Here is a 26,642-nt window from a genome sequence, read left to right on the forward strand (position 1 = left end):
CTACCGATCAGGATGAGGAGTTGTTTTTGTAAATACGGTTTTATTCCCAATAAGTTTCGAAAGTCTAAATCTTCACACTAGTCACTGAAAAGAAAGGCCCAGCTCAGGCACCTCCATCTGCGCTATGGCGGGAAAGCCCCGGTGACTGACCGGAAGAAGCGCTCACCGAGGCGAACCCCAGGCAACCCTCAGCTTACTTCCATTTCCCCTCGCGGCCCTTCGCCCCGCCCACTCTAGCTGGCTGTGCCTGATTGGGCTGGGCTGCCGCACATTCGCGCTGCCATTGGTCCATAATCAGCTGGGGGTGGGCGTTGGGAGACCTACTTCAGCAGGTCTTGGCCCGACCACCATTGTTAGCGGCTGCGGTTCGAAGTGGCTTTGGGTATTGCTGCGGCTGGCGCGGCGCCGCTCTAGGTACGTTGGGCCCGGGCGAGTGTCCTGCGGGAGCGGCGATTGGCGGGGTGGCGGCTCTGGGGGCGTCGGTCGCCTCTCTGAGGGCAGGCCCCGGAGGCCTCGCAGCGCCGGGCCGACCGGACGTTTGTGGCGAGGCTGCCCTGACTGAAAAGCGCCCGCGGGGCCGTCTGACCCGGCCGGCAAGGGGCCCCTGAGGGGCGGACGGGCGCGTCTGCACAGTTTTCGGAGAGGGGTGCTGGTGAAGCGGGAGTGGTGTGCGGCCCCAGGTCCGGGCGGCACTGGGGTTGGGGACTGCGGAGGGAAGTGGTCCGTGTTTTTTGTTCTGAGGGGTAACTAAAAGCTCGTTCTTGTCCGGAATGCTTTTAGAAATTAATGGATAAATCTCCACTTCCACCAACTTTAGTGTCCCATTGCCAAATTTTCTTGAGTCGTTTTAATCATCTAATGAAGCCAGGTGCCAGAAGGCAACTGGATCTTGCCAGGCGGCCTTGAAGTTTGTTAAAAAGTAGGGACCAGAGCATCAGGATAAAATAACAAAATTCTGAGTAAAATGCCGAAATCCCGTACCTCTGAGCTTGCCGGTGTAGGGATGGTGGGATTTAAGGAAGACGACTTCTTTACGGTAGAAGTTCGTTTTTATGATTTTTTTTTTTTTTAAGAAAATTCCATCTTATCGCCCTTCTGTAACCACCTTTCTCCAAGTTTGGCAAGCAGGTTTAAGAAAGAGAGGAAGCAGTAATTCTTTTTGATTTATTTCTGTTAAAACCTTACCGCACTTAGGGAAACGGACTTCTACCTTTCCATGTTCCTATGTTGAAAATGAAGTTTCTAACCACGTGTTGCTTCCTTTACGACACAGTGGCTTTTTCTGCTCTGAAGACTCGTATATGGTTAATACGTATAGAAGAAGAGGACAGTTGTACTGAATAGTCCACATTAGAAAAACTGTCATATTCACTTAAATTGTTATTCTAGATTGCGACTTAATACTGTTTTTATTATGATTTTGTCGTATTTATTGTAGCCAGTAAGTGACCTGCGACATAACTATTTGCAAAACAAATGGGGAAGACCAAGATAAAGATAAGTTATATCACAGGAAAGCAATTGAAAAATGCAAAAATGAAGCATCAGAATGAAGGACTAATAACACTGAATTCAGCTTTTGTGAAGTATGCCTTTCTTAGCTTGTTTATTCTGCAATATGTTTGTAGAAGTGTTGACTCCGATCTTAATCAAATTTACTTCACTCTCAGTCTTATCTGCAGATATGTACAGACCACATCCTAAGATTGACTTCTGCCTCAACAGAAATACATGAGCCAGTGCCTTATTGGAAATGATTTGCGTGTTTTAAGAACTGGTGTATATAGGTACATCTTGAATGTTGTGCTTTCCTTGCCTTATGCCTGTACTTCACCTCAGCCTTCAATTCCATTGTGTTTCCTTGCTACTTGATATCTTGAAATCTGGTACGAAACTATTGCATGATCCCTGCATCTTTGCTTGTGCATATATCATAGTTCTCTTACAGTGAGTGTGCACAATCTATTTCATTTTATGTAATCAAAGTTTAAATAATACATTGGATAGTTAAAAATAAAATATAACTTTAAATACACAAGAGTACTAGTTCTCATTGTTGAGTGAGATAATACAAAATACAAAAAACCGTATTCTCTCATTCTATGTCATAGTCTATTTATTTTACTTCCCCCCCCCGCCCCACACACACAGTGCAGTGACTTATCTATCTCTTTTATTTTATTTTATTTTATTTTGAGGCAGAGGTTCGCTATTTGGCTCAGTCTGGAGTGAAGTGGCACGATCTCGGCTCACTGCAATCTCCGGCCTCTGGGTTCAAGCAATTCTCCTGCCTCAGCCTTGCAAGTAGCTGGGATTATAGGCGCCCCACTAATTTTTGTATTTTTAGTAGAGACAGGGTTTCACCATGTTGGCCAGGCTGGTCTCAAATTCCTGACCTCAGGTGATCCGCCCGCCTCCAGTATCTCATGTTCATATATCATTTAGATACTTATTCTACATTACAGTAGACTAGGAGAGTTCTTTATCTTCATTTTTACCAATTGTGGGACAGATTGAAGTCAGCCAGTATCTAGAGAGAAATAATCTCATGACTTTTTGGAGGACAGGGTGATAATATATTGGATTTTTTTGAACTCCTGATTAAGTTATGAAATGTTTAGAGAGGTGTTACTAAAGTTAGCCCTTAATTATTTAGAGGCATTGTATGTGTCTACTAAATGTGGTAATTTCCATTGGTATGCCGCTGAGGCTCTAGTGTATACAGTATGCTGATTTGAAATAGCTTATCAGATAGCCATGGCAAAAGTTGCCTACGCCTTTTTAGTACTCTTTATTAAGGAGACAGTGACTTTGGGAGGCTTTTCAGTGCTTGTTACTAAGGAGAGAATAATTTTGGGTGGCTTTCCAGAGGTTTGTTTTTAAGAGAATATTCATTAAACAGCATTTATTAAAACTACTGTAAGCAAGGCTATATCACTGAAGATATAAAAAATATTTGTAGTAGAAAATTTAGATAAAGAAGAGGTGATCTTTAAGCTTGATCTTGGAAGAGCGTAGACTAGGGGGAAAGGTTGATAATATGACAGTTCTGGTCAATTTGGAAAGTGAAGGTTAGGTTTATAAGAAGGTTCAGTTGATACCTCCAGGAAAAGACAAACTACTGTTAAAGATAATGTAGTCATGGTAGTCTATCTGGCTATATAGAGAATATTTATAACAACTTAAATATTGATTTAACTGAAAATACGATGAGCTGTAAGAGACGTGTGAACTACAGAACTGGATCTATGAGTGCACAGAAGGGCAGACCATAATGCTTTTCGCATCCTCCCCTGCTTCCCATGGGCAGAAGACCTGGCTGTAGGAAATCTAGCTAATTACAAGAACGTCTTTATAATTTGGAGGGAAACTCTTGGAACTGTGAGTGCTCCCTGTCCAGTGTTACCATTCCCTACCATCCGATTAAAATGTTTCCTCCCCACCTTCAAAAAAATTGTATGAGTTAAATCTTCATCTTCAATTACAGGAAATTGACATGGCTAAAATTTATGAAATACTGAAATTTTAAAAACAGGTTGTTAAAATTAAAATGATTGCCATTAGATTTTTGGGAGTGCTGGCAAACAACTGCTTTGTTTCATAATGAACATTTTGTACTATTACATTGATAAAACTTGGAAAAAGTAATGTCAGAATTCTATTAGCATTCAGGTGATGCGGATGCTACTGGTCTATGAACCACACTTGGGATTATTTCATGCTCATTATGAGATTAACTGCCACCTGGCCTGAGTTTTGTCATTTTGTTAACCACTATGTAACTGTTAAAGCAGCCCTGTTGCTTCATAATAACGTACCTGTTTTGTGTTTATGATAGATTTCTTTGAGCCTTAAGACCCTCTGTTCAAATATTGGCTGAAGTATCTGACTTTGAACAAGTTTAGTTAAATGGGTTTTTTTTCTAAATTTTTACTTTTTAAAAACAATAACAGTAAAAATTCAGTTCAGTAGTTTTTTATTTTTTAATGTAATGAGAATTGCTCTTTTAAAATGTATACTGTCTTGTAGAACATCATTGGAGAACAGAGATGTTTTATAATGGAGAAACCCAATGAAGCAGGGAAAAAACCAACGAAATCAACATGCACCCATAGCTTTGAACTGTAAAAGGAAAAAAGACTAAGCTAACTTTTAACCACAAAGATACAGGAAATATGCTATTGCTTGGAAAGTAACATACTTTTGAATAATTTGCAGGTTAAGAAATTACAGTGCATCTTAGAAAATATTGGATAAGTATCAAATTATAAGGTAGAATTTTTCAAAACTTGGGGGCCCAACTAAAGTAGGGCTTAGAGGAAAATTTACAGCTTTAAGTGAGAAATTAGAAAAAAAGGCTGTGCATGCTGACTCATGCCTGTAATCCCACCACTTTGTGAGGCCGAAGTAGAGGATAACTTGAGGTCAGGAGTTTGAGACCCGCCTGGGTGACATTACAGGACCCTGTCTCTACAAAAAAATGTTTTGTAAAGTTAGCCAGCCATGGAGGCACACACTTGTAGTCCTGGCTACTTGGGAGTCTGAGGCAGTAGGATTACTTGAGCCCAGGATTTTGAGGTTGCAGTGAGCTATGTTCATGCCACTGCACTCCAGCTGGGTGACAAAGTGAGACTAACAATAGAAAAGGAAAAAGACTGAAAATATCTGAGTTTTTACTTGAAACTGGAGCAAGAACAGCAAAGCAAACGCAAAGAAAGCGGAAGGAGGATAGGGCATGGTAGCTCACATGTGTAATCCCAATGGTTTGGGAGGCCAAGACCGGAGGATTACTTGAGCCCAGGAATTACAATCCAACCTGGGCAGCATAATGAGACCCCATCGCTATGAAAAAAAAATTAGCTGGGTGCAGTAGCACGCACGGGTAGTCCTAGCTACTCTGGAGAACGAGATGGGAGAATTGTTGAGCCCAAGAGTTCAAGGTTACAGTGAGCTATAATTGCGCCATTGCGTTCCAGCCTGGGCCACAGAGAGACCCTGTCTCAAAAAAAAAAGAAAATGTGCCAGGCATGATGGCTCACACCTGTAATCCCAGTACTTTGGGAGGCTGAGGTGAGTGGATTGCTGGAGCCCAGAAGTTGAAGAGCAACCTGGGCAATAAAAATTTAAAAAAAGGCCAGGCACTGTGACTGCCAACTACTGAGGAGGCTGAGGTGGGAGAATCACTTGAACCCAGGAGGCAGACGTTGCAGTGAGCCGAGATCGTGCTACTGCACTCCAGCCTGGACAACAAGAGTGAAACTCCGTGTCAAATAAAAAAGGAAAAGGAATATGGCAGGAAATTATGAACTGGAACACTGTATAATAGCAAGCTAGCAAACTTAAAATATTTTGGCAATCTTTTTGTCTTTTTTTTGTAGTTTACTTTGACAATCTTGATACATGTTTAATAAAAATGATCAAGTAAAAAGAAAAACACATCACTAATATCAAGAATGACTCGTGCCTGTAATCCCAGCACTTTGGAGGGCTGAGGCAGGAGGATCACCTGAGGTCAGGAGTTCAAGTCCAGCCTGGCCAACATGGAGAAACCCCATCCCTACTAAAATAAAAAAATTAGCTGGGTGTGGTGGCACATGCCTGTAGTTCCAGCTGCTGGACAGGCTGAAGCAGAAGAATTGCTTGAACCCAGGAGGTGGAGGTTGCAGTGAGCTGAGATCGTGCCACTGCCTTCCAGCCCGAGTGACAGAGCAAGACTCTGTTTAAAAAAAAAATGAAAAAAAAAAAAAAATGAAAAGAGGGACAGCACTACAATTATTACAAATACAATTAGAGAATACTGTAAGAACTTTGTGTTGACAAATTTGAAATTGTGTTGAAATGGAAAAATAGGTAAAATTGACACCAAAAGATATAAAAAGTATGAATGGTTGTATATATCTTCTTTTTTTTTTTTTTTTTTTTTGGACAGGTTTTCACTCTTTTCCCCAGGCTGGAGTGAAGTGGCAAGATCTCAGCTCAGTGCAACCCCTATCCCCCAGGTTCGAGTGATTCTCCTGCCTCAGCCTTCCAAGTAGTGCCTGCCACCATGCTGCCCGGCTAATTTTTGTACTTAGTAGAGATGGGGTTTCACCATGTTGGTCAGGCTAGTCTTGAACTCCTGACCTCAGGTGATCCACCTGCCTTGGCCTCCCAAAGTGCTGGGATTATAGGCATGAGCCGCTGCACCTGGCTTTTTTTTTTTTTTTTTTTTTTAAACTGGAGATGACGTCTCACTATTGCCCAGGATGGTTTTGAACTCCTGGGGTGTTTGAGTCTTGGCCTCCCAGAGTGCTAGGATTACAGGTGTGAGCCACTGCTCCCAGCTGGTTCTACCTCAATTTTAATTGAAAACCTTTACCACTAAGTTAACCCGAGGCCCAGATGACCTTAGTGGTGAATTATTCTAATATTTAAGGAGAAATAACACCATTCACACACAAATTGTTCAGAGACTAGAAAGACTGTAGTTTGTATGAGGCCAGCAAACCTTTGATATCAACAACCTATAAAAACAGACCCATTTCTCATTAACATTGATATAAAAATTATAATGTTAGCCATTTGTAGGCCAGGCACAGGCCTGTAAATTTCTAATCTCAGCACTTTGGGAGGCCAAGGCAGGAGGATTTCTTGAGCCCAAGAGTTTAAGACCAGCCTGGGCAACTTAGTGAGACTGTCTTTAAAAAAAAAATTAACTGCGTGTGATGGGCGCCCCTGATGTCCCTGCTACTTGAAGGATCAGGTGAGAGTCTCGTTTAAGTCCAGGAGATTGAGGCTTCAGTAAGTTGTGTTCGTGCCCACTGTACTTTAGCATGAGCAACAACGTGAATCCCTGTCTCCAAAAGAAAAGAAAAATGAAGTTTTAAAAATGAAACTATTAGGCCAAGCACAATGGTTCACACCTGTAATTTCAGCACTTTGGGAGGCTGAGGTGGATGGATCACTTGAGGTCAGGAGTTTGAGACCAGCCTGGCCAACATGGTGAAACCCTCTCTCTACTAAAAATAGCAACATTAGCTGGGCATGGTGGTGGGCACCTGTAATCCCACCTACTCAGGAGGCTGAGGCAGGAGAATCGCTTGAACCTGGGAGATGGAGGTTGCAGTGAGCCGAGGTTGCCTCAATGCCAGTATGCTCCAGGCTGGGTGACAGAGTGAGACTCTGTCTCAAAAAAAAGACACCATTAGAAAAGTTCTATGGCAGTAAAGGAATAGAACAAAAGGCATGAGATGTAAACTAAAAAGTGAAAGGCTGACATAAATCAAGCTACAAGTGGATCCTGAATTATGATTTGACATGATTTTTAGTTTATGATGCTATGGAAAGTGATAGGCACTCAGTAGAATATAAATAAATTACATGAGAAATTCAAGACATTAGTATGACATCAACTTTGGGTTAAATTATTTTGCTCGATTGTAGGCTAATATCAGTGTTCTGAACATGTTTAAGATAGGCTTAAGCTTAGCTATGATGCTTGGTAGGTTAGTTGTACCTGTATTTACTGCCTCTTTGACCTAGGATAATTTCAATTTCTGGTAGGTTTATTGGGATGTAATACTATTGCAAGTCACACAGCATCTGTGTATCAATAGTAATATAAAGGCCAGGTACGGTGGCTCATGTCTGGAATCCTAGCACCTTGGTAGACCGAGGATCATTTGAGGCAGGAGTTTGAGATGAGCTTAGGCACCATAGTAAGACCTTGTCTCTACAAAAACATTTTAAAATTAGCTGAGTGTGATGGCGCATACCTGTAGTCCCAGCTGCTTGGCAGGCTATTTGAGCCCAGGAGTTCAAGGCTGCATTGAGCTTTGATCTAAGCACTGTGCATAATAGAGAGACCTGTCTCTAAACAAACAAAAACAACCAGGTAATGTCAGATGTGAAAGGATTAAACAATCCAGTGAAATGGCAGAGATTTTCAGACTAAAGGGAAAAATAGCCTTGGCCTATAGGCTGTTGACAGGAGACAGACTTTGGATTCAAAGATGCAAATAGGCTGAAAGTAAAAGGGTAGATGAAGATACAACATGCAAATAGCAACCATAGTAAATCTAGCGTGCCTGTACTGATTTCAGACAAAATATACTGAAACAGTATTGCTGGCGATAAAGAGGGACATTCTATAATGACAAAAGATTCGGTGCCTCAGAAAGGCATACATATCATAAACATATATGTACCTAATAAGAGAACAGCAAAATATATAAAGCAACTATTGACAGAATTGAAGGAAGAAGTGCACAATTCAGTAATAATTGGAGAATTCAATACAACACTGTCATAATGGATAGAAAACTGAGGAAATCAGCAAGACAAGAGAAGACTTGAGCAACACTAAACCAACTAGACTGAAGAGACATCTTTGAACAGTCCACCCAACAACAGCAGAATAGACTTTCTTTTTGAGTGTATGTAGAACATTCATCGGTATAGTCACTTTAGGCCATGAAGCAAACGAACACATTTAAAAGGATTGAAATTATGAAAAAGCATTATCTGACCGGTGAATAAAATCAGAAATAGTACTAAAAAGAAACTTGAGAAATTTACAAATACGTTGAAATTAACACTTCTAAATAATGAGTCAAAGAAGAAATCATGAGGTTAATTAGAAAATACTTTGAGGTGAATGAAAATGAAGACAAACGTATCAGATGTTTTGGAGGGTGCAATTACAGCAATTCTTAGAAAATTTATAGTGATAAATGCTGTATTTAAAAAGACCTCAAATCAATAACCTAGACCTTTTAAGAAACTGGAACTAGAAGAGCAAACTGAGCCTAAAGTCAGCAGAATGTAAGAAAAAATTAGTGTGGAAATTAATAGAGAATAGGCAAAAATAGAAAAGGAAAACCTTTTTTTGAACGATCAACAAAATTAAACATTCAGTAAACTGAGCGCGAAAAAGGGAGAGAAGACTCAAATTACTAAAATCAGGAATGAATGAGGGGACATTACTACAGACCTTCCAGTAGTTAAAATATATAAGGGAATACTGTAGAATAATTCCAATTGTATGATACTCCATTTAATAGATGAAACAGACAAATTCCTAAAAAGACGCAAAACTATCAGAACTCACTGAAGAAGAGGAAAGTCTGAACAAACATAAACCAGTAAAGCAGTGGAATTAGGACAAAATGAAAAGCCCCAAATCCGATGGTTTTATTAGTAAACTCTACCAAACATTTAAAGGTACAGTTCTTCAATTCTTCCAAGAAATAGAAGAGGATGGAACATTTCTCGAATAATTCTTTAAGGCTAGTATTATTTGAATACCAAAAGCAGACCCCAACACTATAGGAAAAGAAAACTGAAGAATGATATTTTTTTAAAGTACATAGATGTGAAAACCTTTAACCAAATGCTAGTAATTTGAAACTAACATAAAAGGATTATACACCATGACCAAGTGAGATTTGTCTCAGGAATGCAAAGTAAATTTCTCGTTATGTGCCATATCAGAGAGAACAAAGCTACATGATCTTTTTAAGAGATAGTGAAAAGCATTGATAAAATCCAAAGTCCCTTCATGATAAAAACATTAAACAGCAGGGAAAGTTTGGAACTTTCTTAACTTGTTAAAAAGCATCTGTAAAAAACCCACACAGCAGGCCGGGCACGGTGACTGAGGCCTGTAATCCCAGCACTTTGGGAGGCCGAGGTGGGCAGATCATCATGTCAGGAGATCGAGACCATCCTGGCTAACACGATGAAACCCCGTCTCTACTAAAAATACAAGAAAGGAATTAGCCGGGCTTGGTGGCAGGCACCTGTAGTCCCAGCTACTCGGGAGGCTGAGGCAGGAAAATGACGTGAACCCAGGAGGCAGAGCTTGCAGTGAGCCAAGATCACGCCGCTGCACTCCAGTCTGGGCGACAGAGCGAGATTCCGTCTCAAAACAAAACAAAACAAAAAAAACAAAAGAAACAAAACCCACAGCTAACATCGTGGTGGAGGATTGGAGGTTTTCCTGCTAATTCAGGAACAAGATGACCCCTCTCTGCATTTCTATTCATCATTGTACTGGAGGATCTAGTCAGGAAAATGAAGCCAATTTTTTTTTCAAATAATAAAAGCATCAAATTGGAAAGGGAGAAGTAAAACATACACACATAACGTGATTTAATATGTAGAAAATTCTAAGAGATCCACAAACCATTAAAGATAAAAGTCAGTGCAACAAAGTTGAAGGATGGAAGATCAGCGTACATAAATCTATTTTATTTCCATATACTTGCAAAGAGGAATCCAAAACTGAAATTGAGGAAAGCATATATAATAGCATCGAAAAGTACAAAACATATACTCTGAGAACTGCAAAATCCCATGTTCATCTAACCAGAGGACTCATATTTTGAATATTAACCCCTGATCAGATGTATGGTTTGCAAATATTTTCTCCTATTTCATACATTGTCTCTTCATTCTGTAGATCTCTTCCAGTACAGAAAGTTTCATATGTAATTCCAGTGCTCTCTTTTTGCCTTTGTTCCCTATGCTGTTGGGATCATATCTAAAAAAGGTCATTGTGCCGACCAGTGTCATCAAGTTTTTCCCTATGTTTCCAGTAGTTTTGTAGTTTTGGGTCTTACATTTAAGTTTGTTTTCTTTTTCTGAGATGGAGTCTCGCCCTGTGGCCGAGGCTGGAGTGCAGTGGCATGATCTCGGCTCACTGCAGCCTCTACCTCCTGGATTGAAACGATTGTTGTGCCTCAGCCTGTTTGTTGTTGTTGTTGTTGTTGTTTTGATTGAGACAGTGTCTCACTGTCTCACAGGAAGACAAAAGGCACATGACACCATACCTAATTTAAAAAAAAATTTTTTTTTAAAGGTTTTTGTAGTGACAGGGTTTCCATGTATTGCCCAGATTGGTCTCAAACTCCTGGGCTCAAGCAGTCCTCCTGCTTTTTTGACCTCCCAAAGTGCCGGGATTATAGGCATGAGCCACCACGCCCAGCCTACATTTAACTTTGTAGTAATGCATTTAAAGTTGATTTTTGTTGTGTGGTGTGAGATACTGCCTAGTTTCTTCTGCATGTAGATATTCTATTTACCCAGCACCATTTATCAAAGCAGCTGTTGTTTCCAAATTGTATGTTTTGCCTTTTGGTTCAAAATGAATTTAATATAAATATGTGGATTTTATTTCTGGGTTCTCTATTCCGTTCCATTGGCTATATCTGTTTTTATCCCAATACTGTTTTGTTTACTGTAGCTTTGTGGTATATTCTGAAATTGTCTAGCATGATCCCTCCAGCTTTATTCTTTTTGCTTAAGATTGCTTTGGCTATTTGGGCCCTCCTGTGATTCCACATTAATTATCCATTTTAGGATTATATTTTTGATTTCTATGAAAAGTGATATTGGAATTTTTATAGGGATTACATTGTCTCTTTAAGGTGTTCTGAGTAGTATAGTCATTTTAGCAATATTAATTCTTCCACAATATATGAGGAACTCAAATAACAAGAAAACAAATAAGCCAATTAAAAAATGAATTCCAGAGTTTGAGATGCGGTGAGCTATGATTGCGCAGTTGCATTCCAGCCTGAATCACAGAGAGACCAAACCTCAAAAGAAAATGGGCTGGGCGTGGTGGCTTATGCCTGTAATCCCAGCACTTTGGAAGGCCAAAGCGGATGAATCGTTTGAGCTTAGGAGTTTGAGACCAGCCTGGGCAACATTGCAAAACCCCATCTCTACAGGAAATTAGGTGTGGTGGTGCACGCCAGTGGTTTCAGCTACTCATGAGGCTGAGGTGAGAGGATCTCATGAGCCTGAGAGGTGGAAGTTGTAGTGAGCTGAGATCGTGCCACTGCACTGCAACCTGGGTGACAGAGTGAGACCTCATCTCAAAAAAAAAAAGGCAAAGGACCTGAAGAGACATTTTTCAAAAGAAGACATGCAAATGGCTAAAGTGCACATTACTAATATTCATGGAAATGTAAATTAAAACCACTATGAAATATTTCACACCTGTTGGAATGACTTATCAAAAATAAAAGATAAGACCAGGCGTGGTGGCTCACGCCTGTAATCCCAGCACTTGGGGAGGCTGAGGCAGGTGGATCATGAGGTCAGAAGTTTGAGACGAGCCTGGCCAAGATGGCGAAACCCCATCTCTACTAAAAATACAAAAATTAGCTGGGTTTAGTGGTCGGCACCTGTAATCCCAGTGACTCGGGAAGCTGAGGCAGGAGAATTGCCTGAACCCAGGAGGCAGAGGTTACAGTGAGCCAAGATCACACCACTGCACTCTGGGCAGCTGAGCAAGACTCCATCTCAAAAAAACAAAAACAATAACAAATGTTGGCAAAGATGTAGAGAAAAGGGAACTGTTTCACACAGTTCATGGAAACATGAATTAGTACAGCCATTATCATTTTTTAGAAGTTCAAAAAATTAAAAATATAACTATGATCCAGGAATCTTAGTATTGGATATATATCTAAGGGATATTAAATCATTATATTGAAGAGATACTTGGACTCACTTTTTTTTTTTTATTTTTTATTTTTTTTTTGAGACAGAGTCTCGCTCTGTCACCCAGGCTGGAGTGCAGTGGCCGGATCTCAGCTCACTGCAAGCTCCACCTCCCGGGTTCACACCATTCTCCTGCCTCAGCCTCTCGAGTAGCTGGGACTACAGGCGCCCGCCACCTCACCCAGCTAGTTTTTTTGTATTTTTTAGTAGAGACGGGGTTTCACTGTGTTAACCAGGATGGACTCGATCTCCTGACCTCGTGATCCGCCTGTCTTGGCCTCCCAGAGTGCTGGGATTACAGGATTACAGGCTTGAGCCACCGTGCCCGGCGGACTCACATGTTTATTGCAGCATTATTCACAGTAGATACAGAATCAACCTGCCTATCAAGGAATGAAGAAAATGTGGTATATGTAGGTAATGGAATATTTTGCCTGTCATTTGCAAGAACATGAATAAACCTGTACATTGTGTTAAATGAAATAGTCTAGACACAAATACTGTATGATATCTCTCATTTTTGGAATCTAAGACTCATTTAAGGAAGAAGTGGAAAGGTGATTATACAGCTGGGGGGTGGGGTTGAATAGATAATTGGTCAAAGGATATAGAATTTCAGTTAGGGAAGTATATTCAAGAGATCTGGTGGGGCGAGGTGGCTCATGCCTGTAATCCCAGCATTTTGGGAGGCCAAGGCGGGCAGATCACCTGAGGTCAGGAGTTCAAGACCAGCTTGACCAACATGGAGAAACCCCATCTCTACCAAAAATACAAAATTAGCTGGGTGTGGTGGTGCATGCCTGTAATCCCAGCTACTTGGGAGGCTGAGGCAGGAGAATCGTTTGAACCCAGGAGGCGGAGTTTGCAACAAGCTGAGATTGTGCCTGGGAAACAATGAAATTCCGACTTAAAGAAAAAAGAGAGATCTATTGTGCAAAACCTGACTAGTCAGGAACAATATGCTGTATACTTAGAAAATTATACAGCGGTAATGTCAAAATTCATAAATAATAACTGCAATCTTAAATGAAAAAATAGTAATACCAAACTGATTACAAATTCAACACAATCCTTATGAAAATTGCAACTGGGTTGGGAGAAATTTATGATTTTTCTTTTCTGTGTATATTTAAGGTGAGTTTATTTTTAAGTATTGTGAGAGATAGGGATTCAGTTTCATTCTTACACGTAGGTGAATCCAGTTTTCACAGTACCATTTATTGAAAAGAGTCTGTCCTTTCCGCAGCATATATTCTTGTCAACTTTGTCAAAGATCACTTGGCTATAGATATGTGACTTTATTTCTGGGTTCTCTGTTCAGTTGATCTGTATGTCTATTTCTATACATTGCTGTTTTGATTACCATCAGCTTTGTATTATAATATTGTTAGAAGTCAGGTAATGCAATTATCTTCAGCTTTATTGTTTTAGCTTAGGATTGCTTTGGCTATTTGGGCTCTCTTTTGGTTCCATGTGAATGTCAAGACTGTTTTTTGTAATTCAATGAAGAATGACATTGGTACTTTGATAGTGAATGCATTGAATTTGTAGATTGCTTTGGGCAGTATGGCCTTTTTAATAATATTAATTTTCCTGATCAGTGAGTATGGGATATTTTTCCATTTGTGTCAGCTGCAGTTCCTTTTGTCAGTGTTTCGTAGTTTTTCTTATATAGGAGGTCTTTGACCTCCTTGGTTGAAAATATTCCTGAGTATTTTATTTTATGTTTTGTAGCTATGGTAAATGGGATTGCCTTCTTGATTTGGCTCTCAGTTTGATTGTTATTGGTGTATAGAAATGCTATGCATTTTTGTTTGTTGATTATTTTATTTATTTATTTTTTGAGACAGGAGTCTTACTCTGTCGGCCAGGCTGGAGTGCAGTGGCATGATGTCGGCTCACTGCAACTTCCATCTCCCAGGCTCAAGCAATTCTCCTGCCTCAGCCTCCCAAGTAGCTGGGATTACAGGCATGTGACAGCACGGCCGGCTAATTTTTGTGTTTTTAGTAGACACCGGGTTTCACCATGTTGGCCAGGCTGGTCTTGAACTCCTGACCTCAGGTAATTCACCTGCCTCGGCTTCCCACAGTTTTGGGATTACAGGCGTTAGCCACTGCTTCCAGCTGTTTGTTGATTTTTGCATCTTGAAACTTAGTTTGTTTATCAAATTAAGAGTTTTTTGGTAGAATCTTTAGGGTTTTCTAGACATAAGATCATGTATCATCAGCAAGCAGATACATTGATATCCTATTTCCTTTTTCTTTCTTTCTCTTACCTGATTGCTATGGCCAGGATATATATAGTAGTATGTTGAATAGAAGTGGTGAAAGTGGGCATCTTTGTTTTGTTCAAGTCCTTAGAGGTGATTCTTTCAACCTTTCTTAATTTAGTATGATTTTGGCTGTGGGTTTGTTGTATATGGCCTTATGGCCTTTATTATTTTTAGCTATGTTCATTCCTTTTTGTTTTGTTTTGTTTTGTTTTTGAGATACAGTCTCACTGTGTTGCCAGGTTGGAGTGCAGTGGCACGATCTTGGCTCACTGCAACCTCCATCTCCCAAGTTCAGGTGATTCTCGTACCTCAGCCTCCCGAGTAGCTGAGATTACAGGTGCCTGCCACCATGCCCAACTAAATTTTGTATTTTCAGTAGAGATGGGGTTTTGCCATTTTGTGGCCAGGCTGGTCTCGAACCCTTGACCTCAGGTGATCTACCCGCCTCGGCCTCCCAAAGTGTTGAGATTATAGGCATGAGCCACTGCACCTGGCCTTAGCTATGTTCATTCTATGCCTAGTTTATTGGGGGTTTTATCATGAAGTGGTGCTAAATTTTATGAAATGCTTTTTGTGCATGTATTGAGATGATCATATGGTGTTTGTTCTTAGTTGTGATATATCACATTTATTGATTTGCATGTGTTGAACCATCCTTGCATCCTTAGTGTAAAACCCACTTGATTATGGTTTATTTTTATTTATTTATTTATTTTTGAGTTGGAGTTTGGCTCTTGTTCTTGTTGCCCAGGCTGGATTGCAATGGTGTGATCTCGGCTCAGTGCAACCTCCACCTCCCAGGTTCAAGCAATTCTCCTGCCTCAGCATCCCAATTACCTGGGATTACAGGCACACTACCATGCCCAGCTAATTTTTTTGTATTTTTAGTAGAGATGGTGTTTCACCATGTTGGCCAGGCTGGTCTCGAACTCCTGACCTCGTGATCCGCCCACCTCAACCTCCCAAAGTCTGGGATTACAGGCGTGAACCACTGCCCCTGACCTATTGTCTTTTTGACGTGCTGTTGGATTCAGTGTGCTAGTATGTTGTTTACGATTATCAGGGATATTGGTCTGTAGTTTTCTTTTTTTGCTGTGTCCTTGTTTGGTTTTGATATCAAAGTGATACCACCTTCATGGAATGTGTTAAGAAGAATTCCCTCCTCTTTTTTTTCCTCTCTTTTTTGAATAGTTTCAAGAGGATTGGTATTAGTTTAGCTTTGTATGGTAGAATTCAGCTGTGAATCCATCTGGTTTTGGGCTTCTTTGTTGTTGGGAGAATCCTTTTTTTTTTTTTTTTAATTGATTCAATCTCACTCATTATTCATCTGTTATTCAGGATTTCTGTTTCTTCCTGGTTAAGGCTTGGGAGATTATATGTTTCCAGTAATTTATCCATTTCCCATAGGGTTTCTTGTTTGTCAGTATATACCTGTTCATAATAGTCTCTGTTGTTGTTTCGTATTTCTGTGGTATCAGCTGTAATGTGTCCTTCTTAATTTCTGATTTTGTTTATTTGGACCTTACCTATTCTTGGTTGGTGTAGGTAGTAGTTTCCCAATTTTGTTTACATTTTCAAAAAACTAACTTTTTGTTTTATTGATTCTTCTTTTTGGTCTGTATTTCATTTAGTTCTGCTGTGACCTTTATTTCTTCTGCAAATTTTTGGTTTGATTATTTTTCTAGTCTCTTGAGGTACAATGTAAGATTCTTAATTTTTGAACTTTTTTTTGATGGAGACGTTGAATGCCATGAAGTTCTCTCTAAGGACTGCCTTTGCTATATCCCAGAGGTTTTAGTATGTTGTCTTTCTATTTTTGTTTGTCTCAAATATTCTTAATACCCATATTCATTTTTTCAATGACTCAGTGATAGTTCAGAAGCATGTTGAATTTCCATATATTTTTATAGTTCCAGAGATTCTCTTGGCATTCATTTCTAGTTTTATTCTGCTGCAGTCTGAGAAGATACTTGATGTGATTTTGATTTTTGTTTTGTTTCGTTTTGAGACAAGGTCTTACTCTGTCACCCAGGCTGGAGTGCAGTGGCATGATTTTTGATTTACTGCAGCCTTAACCTCCCGAGCTCAAGCAATTCTTCCACCTCAGCCTCCCAAGTAGCTGGGACTATAGGCATGTGCCGCTATGCTTGGCTAATTTTTGTACTTTAAGAGACAGGGTTTCACCATGTTGCCAGACTGGTCTCAAACTCCTGAGCTCAAATGATCCTCCCACCTCAGCCTCCCAGAGTGCTGGGATTACAGGCATGTGTGACTATGTCTGGCCTGGTTTTGTTCTTTTAAAAAGTATGTTCACAGCCAGGTACAGTGGCTCCCCCTGTAGTCCTAGCATTTTGGGAGGCTGAGGCAGCAGGATTGCTTGAGGTGAGTTCGAGACCAGCCTCTCAACACAGTGAACCCTTTCTCAAAAAAAAGAAAAAAAAAAGTTGTATTGTTTCGTGGTCTAATGGTCTGGCTTGGAGAATGTTCCATGTGCTAATGAGAAGAATGTATGTTCTGCAGGTAGAATGTTCTATCAATGAATGTTAGGTTCATTTGATTTAAAGTTCATTTTCAGTCCAATATTTGATTTTTCTGTTTCCATCTGTCTAGTGATGTTTGTGTGGAGATGAGAGATTTTCCAGGTTAATGGATGTCAGGTATAAACCCTACTGCTGCCACTGCAGCTGGCTCTTAACTGTAAGAGCCACCCTACTGCCCTGGAGGTCAGCCCACATAGCTTATTACAACATGTGACACAGTGCACAGAGCTCAGGAGTGTGAGGTGAGTTCTCATTACTTCATGTTACTAGAATTGTCCATACCATGGTGGCTACTCAGGAGATTGTGAACCTGCTCACCTACCTGTTACACAGCTACTACTACTGGCATTTGAGAAAACTACCACACTAAGGCTTTTTAGAACCAAGGTAATAATAGAGTTTTCACCACTGAACTCGTCCAGAAGCAAAGTCACAACCTCAAGAAAAAAATTTCTGTCCTAGCAAAAGTAAGTTTAATAATAGCAAGAAGCAAATACATCTCTGGATGTGCAGAAATAAGCATAAAGTTACAGGAAGCATGAAAAAGTAAGGTATTATAACACACTCTCAAAGGAACATAGGAGTTCCTTAGCAACGGATTCTAACCAAAAATAATAATTGAAATGCTGAGAAGCTCAAAATGTTTTAAAGGAAACTTAATGAAATGCAAGGGAAATCTGAAAACCCATACAAAGAAGTCGGAAAATCAATTTAGGTTTTGAATGAGAAATTTACCAAGGAAATTAGATATATTTTCATAAAACCAAACAACAACTTTATGGCAATGAAAAATTCTTTGAAGGAATTTTGAAATGCATTTGAAAGCCTCAAGTATAGACTAGACAAAGCAGAAGAAATAATGTTTTTGAATTAACCTAGTCAGAGAAAAATAAAGAATATGTAACAATGAAGAAGGCCTTTGAAACGTACGAGACTACATAAAGCTGCAGAACTAATGAATTAACAGTATTTCCAAAGGGAAAGAAAAAGCAAATATTTAGGGAACCTTTTTCAGGAAATAATTAATGAAGACCTCCCTAGTCTAGCAAGAGATTTAGACATTTTAGATACAGGAGGCCTAATGATTCCTAGGAAAATATGTGGCAACATGGGTTTAATGCCATATAGTCATCAGACTGTCTCAAGTCAAGGTGAAGGAAAGAATTATAAAATCAGCAAGAGAAAAGTGTCTAATCACATAAAAGAAACCTCATTAGACAAATAGTGTACTTGTCAACAGTAATCTTTTGTTTTTTCCTTTTTGGGACAGAGTCTTGCTCTGTCACCCAGGCTGGAGTGAAGTGGTGTGATCTCGGCTCACTGCAACTTCCGCCTCCCAGGTTCGAGCGATTCTTCTGCCTCAGCCTCCCGAGTAGCTGGGATTACAGCTGTGTGCCCCCACACTCAGCTGATTTTTAGTGGAGATGGCATTTCACCATGTTGGCCAGGCCGGTGTCGAACTCCTGACCTTAAGTGATCCACCCACCTCAGCCTCCCAAGGTGCTGGGATTACAGGCGTGAGCCCTGTGCCCAGCCTTTTTTTTATTTTTTGAGACAGAGTCTCACTCTGTTGCCCAGGATAGTGTGCAATGGCACAATCATAGCTTACTGCAACCTCTGCCCCCAGGTTCAAGCAATTCTCATGCCACTGCCTCCAGCTGGGACTACAAGCATGTGCCACCATGCCCAGATAATTTTTTTGTATTTTTAGTAGTGACAGGATTTCCCCACATTGGCCAGGCTGGTCTCAAACTCCTGGACTCAAGTAAACCACCCACTTTGGCCTCCCAAGGTGCTGGTTTTACAGGTATGAACCACTGGGCCCAACCAAAAGTAACCTTATAAGTCAGAATGGGATGAGATGGGATGGGATGGGATTGTCAAAGTGCTGAAAGAAAAAAACCGGTGAACCAGGAATTTTGTATCCAACTAGATTAAGTTTCATAAATGAAGGAGAAATAGTTTTTCTTACAGAAGCAAATGGTGAGGGAATTGATCACCAGTAAGTAGACCCTCCCTACAATAAATCCTCAAAGAAATCCTAAGCATCTTAATGAAAGGTCAATATTTGGCTGCGTGCCATGGCTCATGCCTGTAATCCCAGCACTTTGGGAGGCTGAGGTGGGTGGATTGCCTGAGGTCAGGAGTTCAAGACCAGGCTGGCCAACATGGTGAAACCTGGTCTCTACTAAAAAAAATACAGAAAATTAGCTGAGTGTGGTGGTGGGTGCCAGTAATCCAGCTACTCGGGAGACCTGAGGCAAGAGAATTGCTTGAACCCAGGAGGCCGAGGTTCCAGTGAGCCGAGATCACGCCATTGTACTCCAGCCTGGGGGACAACAGCTAAACTCCATCTCAAAAAAAAAAAAAAAAAAAGTCAATATTCATTATCATGAAGACACCTGGAAGGGGCAGAGCAAGGTGGCTGAATGGAAGCTGTTAGTCCAAGCTGCATCATTTTGTAAGCCTGCCACCATTTTACAGACCTTGCTCAGAGTGAAACATTCCACAGGGGCTTGGGCTGTGAGAAACATCCTGCCTAACCACCTGACTACAGAAACATTCTTATCACATCCTGCTGGACAAAGGCCCAAGGAGCATTCTTACCACATCCTGCCGGACAAAAAGGCCAGATCACCTGACCACAGGAATATCTATCAACATCCTCCCAGGCAGCAAGCCATACCACCTAGATCCCTCCTGCCCAGACCTATAATTACCCCAGCCTGTAAATGGCAGTGGGCCTTGACACTAAGTTGGTCCCCCTATGTAGGTTTCTACTGACAATAAACTTGTGTTGCTGTTGAGCTGCCAACTGTCTGTTCTTAACCCTTGACTTTCCTTCAAATCTAACAGAAGCTTTCACTTGAAGTCAGAAGTTCGTGACCAGCCTGGCCAACATGGTAAAACCCCATCTCTACTAAAAATAAACTAGCTGGGTGTGGTGGCACGTGCCTGTAATCCCAGCTGCTCAGGAGGCTGAAGCAGGAGAATCGCTTGAACCCAGGAGGCAGAGGTTGCAGTGAGCCAAGATCATGCCACTGCACTCCAGCCGGGGCGACAGAGCAAGAATGCCTCAAAAAAGAAAAGAAAAGCTTCAAGTAATTTTTTTTCATAGAGTATTTTGCTCTGTCACTCAGGCTGGAGTGCAGTGGTGCAATCATGGCTCACCATAGCCTTGACCTCCACAGGATCAAGCAATCCTCCTATCTCAGCCTCTCGAGTAGCTGGGACTACAGGCTTGCACCACCACCCTTGACTAATTTTTTATATTTTGTAGAGATGAGGTTTTGCCATGTTGCTTGGGCTGGTCTTGATCTCCTGGGCTCAAGCTATTCACTTCCCTCGGCCTCCCAAAGTGCTGAGATTACAGGCCTGAACCACCATGCCCAGCCATCTTAAACTAATTAACCTAATGATGCATCTTAAAGAACTAGAAAACCAAGAGCAAACCAAACATAAAAGTAGTAGAAGAAAAGAAGTAATAAAGATCATTGCAGAAGGAACAAAAGATCAATGAAATTAAAAGTTAGGTTTTTTTAAAGATAAAGCAAACGTTTATGCAGACTAAGAAAAAGAATACCTCAGACATTCAAAGCATCATTTGTGGCTACTGTGAGCAACTTTAGGCCAATAAATTGGAAAATCTAGAGGAAATGGATACATTCCTGAGCACATACATCCTACGAAGATTGAACCATTAAGAAATCCAAAACCTGAACAGACCAGTAACAAGTAATGACATAAAAGCTGTAATAAAATGTTGCCCAGCAAAGAAAAGCCTGCACCCCGATTGCTTCACTGCTGAATTCTACTGAACATTTAAAGAAGTAATAGCAATCCTACTGAAACCATTTTGAAAAGTAGGTGAGGAGGGAATACTTCCAAACTCATTCCATGAGGTTACCCAATACCAAAACCAGACAAAGACACATTAAATAAATAAAACTACAGACCAATATCTCTGATTAGTATTGATGTAAAAATCAGCAAAATGGTAGGTAGAAAACTGAATTTAACAGTGCATTAAAAAGATTATTGATCATAACTAAGTAGGATTTCACTCAGCTTCAACATATGCTAGCTATCAATGTGATACATTATATCAACAAAATGAAGGACAAAAATATGGTCGTTTTATTTGATGCTGAAAATGCATTTGATAACATTCAACTTCCCTACATGATAAAAACCCTCAAGAAACTGGGTATAGAAGGAATGTATCTCAATGTAATAAAAGCCATATATGACAGACCACAGTATCATACTGAATGGGGAAAAAAATACAAAAAAACTAGAAACCTTTGGTTTGAGATCTGTAACACAACAAGGATGCCCATTTTCACCACAGTTATTGAACATAGTACTAGAAGTCCTAGCTCAATGAATCAGAGGAGAAATGAGGGGCATACAAATTGGGAAGGAAGAAGTCAAATTGTGCTTATTTACAGATAATAAGATCTCATATTTGGAAAATCCTAAACAATCCACCAAAACTAGTAATACTGATAAATTGAGTAAAGTTGCAGTATACAAAATCACCATACAAAATTCAGTAACATTTCTATACACTAACAGTGAATGATATGTAAAGGAAATCAAAATAGTCTCATAATACCCACAAATAAGATTATTTAAAAATTTTTTTATTTCTGTGGGCTATTCAGGAACAGGTGTTACTTGGTTACATGAGTAAGTTCTTTAGTGGTGACTTGTGAGATTTTGGTGCACCCATCACCCAGGCACTATACACGGAACCCAATTTGTGGTCTTTTATCCCTCATCACTCTTTCCCCTGAGTCCCCACAGTTCATTGTATCATTCTTAATGCCTTTACATTCTCATAGCTTAGCTCCCACTTGTGAGTGAGAACATGCAATGCTTGGTTTTCTATTCTTAAGTTCCTTCTTTTCTTTTTTTTTTTTTTTTTTCTTTTTGAGATGGAGTCTTGCTCTGTCACCAGGCTGGAGTGCAGTGGTGTGATCTTGGCTCACTGCAACCTCTGCCTCCTGGGTTCAAGCGATTCTCCAGCCTCAGCCTCCCTAGTAGCTGGGACTACAGGCATGCGCCACCATGCCCAGCTAATTTTTGTATTTTTTAGTAGAGATGGGGTTTCACCATGTTGGCCAGGATGATCTCGATCTCCTGACCTCATGATCCACCTGCCTTGGCCTCCCAAGTGCTGGAATTACAGGTGTGAGCCGCCACACCCAGCTTATACCACAATTTCTTTATCCACTCGTTGATTAATAGACATTTGGGCTGGTTCCATATTTTTGCAATTACGAATTGTGCTGCTATAAACTTGTCTGTGAAAGTGTCTTTTTTGTATAATGACTACTTTTCCTCTAGGTAGATACCCAGTAGTGGGATTGCCGGATCAAATGGTAGTTCTACTTTTAGTTCTTTAAGGAGTTGCCACACTGTTTTCCATGATGGTTGTACTAGTTTACATTCCCACCAGCAGCATAGAAATGTTCTATTTATACCACATCCACACCAACATCTATTATTTTTTGACTTTTTGATTGTGGCCATTCTTGCAGGAGTAAGGTGGTATCTCATTGTGGTTTTGATTTGCATTTCCCTGATCATTAGTGGTGATGAGCATTTTTTCATGTGTTTGTTGGCCATTTGTATATCTTCTTTTGAGAATTGCCTATTTCCTTAGCCCACTTTTTGATGGGATTATTTGTTTTTCTTGCTAATTTGTTTGAGTGCCTTGTAGATTCTAGATATTAGTGCTTTGTTGGATGTATAGGTGATAAAGATTTTCTCCCACTCTGTGGATTATCTGTTGACTCTGCTGACTCTTCCTTTTTCTCTGCAGAAGCTCTTTAATTAAGTCCCGCCTATACATCTTTGTTTTTGTTGCATTTGCCTTTGGGTTTTTGGTCATGAAATTCTTGCATGTCAGTGTCTATGCTGAAGATAAATGCCTGGTGTCACAAAGTGAAACCAGCACTCAGGCAAAAGTTTTCTCAGCAAGGCAATTTAGTTCTGCGGAAGGGTGCTTGTGCCAATCACGATCTCAAGAGCACACTGAACAAAGGAGGGAAAGGGTTTTTATTCCTAACATGGCCCCTGCATCTGTGTCAATCCCCCATGGGTGGGGGGTAGGTGGGTCGGACTGCACATTCTAAGTTGACCTGATTGGCTATTTGTGAATATTTTCCCAAATAAGGAAGGGAAGGGGTATGTGAGTTACAGTGGTGGGACATGCGGTTTTAAAGGGTGGAATGGGTGCAGAGTGAGCAACCAAGGGGGCAGATGTGAGTTATTGATTGGAGCTGATAGGAAGGTTGTTTACAGTAATTAGGGGCAAGGAGGCATGGAGAACAAGAAAGCTGAGTTTGAGAACAAAGAATAAGGAAGTTAACAGGCTAAACCTTTGAAGAGGAATATATTATATCCTACATCTAGAAGGATTTTTCTGATGTTATCTTCTAGAATTTTTATACTTTCAGGTCTTAGAGTAAGTCCTTGATCCATCTTGAGTTGATTTTTGTCTAAGGTGAGAGATGAGGATCCAGTTTCATTCTCCTACATGTGGCTTGCCAGTTATCCCAACTCCATTTGTTGAGTAGAGTGCCCTTTCCCAACTTTATGTTTTTGTTTGCTTTGTTAAAGCTCAGTTGACTTTAAGTATTTGATTTTCTCCGTTCTCTATCGTGTTCCATTGGTCTTTGTGTCTATTTTTATACCAGTAGCAGGCTGTTTTGGTCACTATGGCCTTATAAAGTAGTTTGAAATCAGGTAATGTGATGCCTCCGGATTTGTTCTTTTTGCTTAGTCTTGCTTTGGCTCTACAGGGTCTTTTTTGGTTCCACGTGAATTTAGGGTTCTTTTTTCTAGTTTTGTGAAGAAGATGGTACTATTTTGGTGGGAATTGCATTGAATTTTTAGATTGCTCTTAGCAGTGTGGTCATTTTCACAATATTGTCTCTACCCATCCATGAGCATGGGATGTGTTTCCATTTGTTTGTGTCATCTCTGATTTATTTCAGCAGTGTTTTGTAGTTTTCCTTGTAGAGATCTTTTGACTCCTTGGTTAGGTATATTCCTAAGTTGTTGTCTTCTCCCCTGCCCCCCACCCCGCCCCGCCAGCTGTTGTGAAAGGCGTTGAGTTCTGGATTTGTTTCTCAGCTTGGTTGCTGCTGGTATATAGGAGAGCTACTGATTTGTGTACAGTAATTTTGTATCCAGAAACTTTGCTGAATTCTTTGTTTGGGAGCTTTTTGGAGGAGTCTTTAGGGTTTTCTAGGTATACAGTCACATCATCAGCACACAGTGACAGTTTGACTTCCTCTTTATTGATTTGGATGCCCTTTATTTCTTTCTCTTGTCTGATTGCTCTGGCTAGGAAGAGAAGTGGTGAGAGTGAGCATCCTGGTCTTGTTTCAGTTCTCAGAGCGAATGCTTTCAACTTTTCCCCGTTTAGTATTATGTTGGCTGTGGATTTGTCATAGATGGCTTTTATTACATTGAGGTATGTCCTTTGTATGCCAATTTTGCTGAACGTTTTAATTATAAAGGGATGCTGGATTTTGTTGAATACTTTTTCTGTGTTTATTTAGAGATGAGTGTATAATTTTTGTTTTTAATTCTTGTTATGTCGTGTATCACATTTATTGAATTGCATATGTGAAACCACCCCTGCATTTCTGGTATGAAACCCACTTGATCATGGTGGGTTATCTTTTTGATATGTTGTTGGATTCAGTTAGCTAGTATTTTGTTGAGGATTTTTGCATCTGTGTTCATCAGGGATGTTGGTCTGTAGTTTTCTTTTTTGGTTATGTCCTTTGCTGGTTTTGGTATTAGGGTGATACTGGCTTCATAGAATGATTTAGGGAGGATTCCCTCTTTCTCTTTTGGAATAGAGTCAGGATTGGTACCAATGTTTCTTTGAATGCCTGGTATAATTCAGCTGTGAATCTGTCTGGTACTGGGCTTTTTTTTTTTTTTCTTTGAGACAGAGTCTCACCATCTTGCCCAGGCTGGAGTGCAGTGGCACAATCTTGGCTCAAGCGATTCTCCTGCCTCAGCCTCCAGAGTAGCTGGGATTACAGGCGTGTGCCACCATTCCCGGCTAATTTGTATTTTTAGTAGAGATGTGGTTTCACCATGTTGGCCAGACTGGTTTGAACTCCTGACCTCTGGTGATCCACCCACCTTGGTCTCTCAAAGTGCTGGAATTACAGGTGTGAGCCACTGCGCCTGGCCTATGTTGGTAATTTTTTAATTGCCATGTCAATCTCGCTGAAAGTTATTAGTCTTTCCGGATATCTACTTCCTGATTTAAGCTAGGAGGGTTGTATCTTTCAAGAATTTATCTATCTACTCTAGGTTTTCTAGTTCACACGCATAAAGATGTGGAATTAGCCTTGAATGGTCTTTTATATTTCTGTGGTGTCAGTTGTCATATCTCCTGTTTTGTTTCTAATTGAGCTTTTTTGTTTTTTGTTTTTTTCTCAGTTTTTCTTGGTTAATCTTGCTAATGATCTATCAATTTTACTAACCTTTTCAAAGAACCAGCTTTTTGTTTCATTTTTCTTTTTTTTTTGTTGTTTGTTTTTATTATTGTACTTCTAAGTTCTAGGGTACATGTGCACAACGTGCAGGTTTGTTACATAGGTATACATGTGACATGTTTGCTGCACCCATTAACTCGTCTCATTTTTCTGTTGTATTTTTTTGTTTGTTTCAATTTCATTTAGCTCTGCTGTGATCTTAGTTATATTCTTTCTTCTGCTGTGTTTGGGTTTGTTTTTTTCTGGTTTCTCTGGTTCCTTGAGGTGTGACCTTAGATTGTCTGTGCTCTTTCAGACTTTCTGATGTAGGCGTTGAGGGCTATGAACTTTCCTCCTAGCACCGCCTTTGCTATATCCCAGAGGTTTTAATAGGTTGTATCTCTATTGTCATTCAGTTTGATGAACTTTTTAATTTCCATCTTGATTTCATTGTTGACCCAATGATCATTCAGGAGCAGGTTATTTAATTTCTATGTGTTTGCATGGTTTTGAAGGTTCCTTTTGGAGTTGATTTCCTGTTTTTTTCCACTGTGGTCTGAGAGAGTGCTTGATATAATTTCAATTTTATTTATTGAGGCTTGTTTTGTGGCCTGTCATATGGTCTATCTTGGAGAAAGTTCCATGTGTAATTAATAGAATGTATATTCTGCAGTTGTTGGGTAGAATGTTCTATAAATATCTGTTGAGTCCATTTGTTTCAGGGTATAGTTTAAATCCATTGTTTCTTTGTTGACTTTCTGTCTTAATGACCTGTCCAGTGCTGTCAGTGGAGTATTGAAGTCCTCCATTATTATTGTGTTGCT

The 26,642-nt window shown here is 40.2% G+C and overlaps 1 protein-coding gene across 4 annotated transcripts in view; it reads left to right on the forward strand.

Annotated features, from left to right (window-relative positions):
* Positions 1–304: 304 nt before the first annotated feature.
* ATF7IP2 (activating transcription factor 7 interacting protein 2) overlaps positions 305–26,642 on the forward strand; it is a 92,846-nt gene continuing 66,508 nt past the window's right edge. For 2 of the 4 annotated variants that reach the window (XM_073015167.1, XM_007985447.3), the window contains exons 1-3: positions 305–414; positions 1,439–1,586; positions 1,671–1,787. The gene's annotated coding sequence lies outside the window, so the exon portion shown is untranslated. The remainder of the gene's footprint in view (positions 415–1,438; positions 1,587–1,670; positions 1,788–26,642) is intronic. The other 2 variants (XM_073015168.1, XM_007985462.3) reach the window with 2 other exon arrangements.

Source organism: Chlorocebus sabaeus, chromosome 5, assembly GCF_047675955.1.
Source record: "Chlorocebus sabaeus isolate Y175 chromosome 5, mChlSab1.0.hap1, whole genome shotgun sequence".
Classification (NCBI taxonomy): Eukaryota; Metazoa; Chordata; class Mammalia; order Primates; family Cercopithecidae; genus Chlorocebus; species Chlorocebus sabaeus.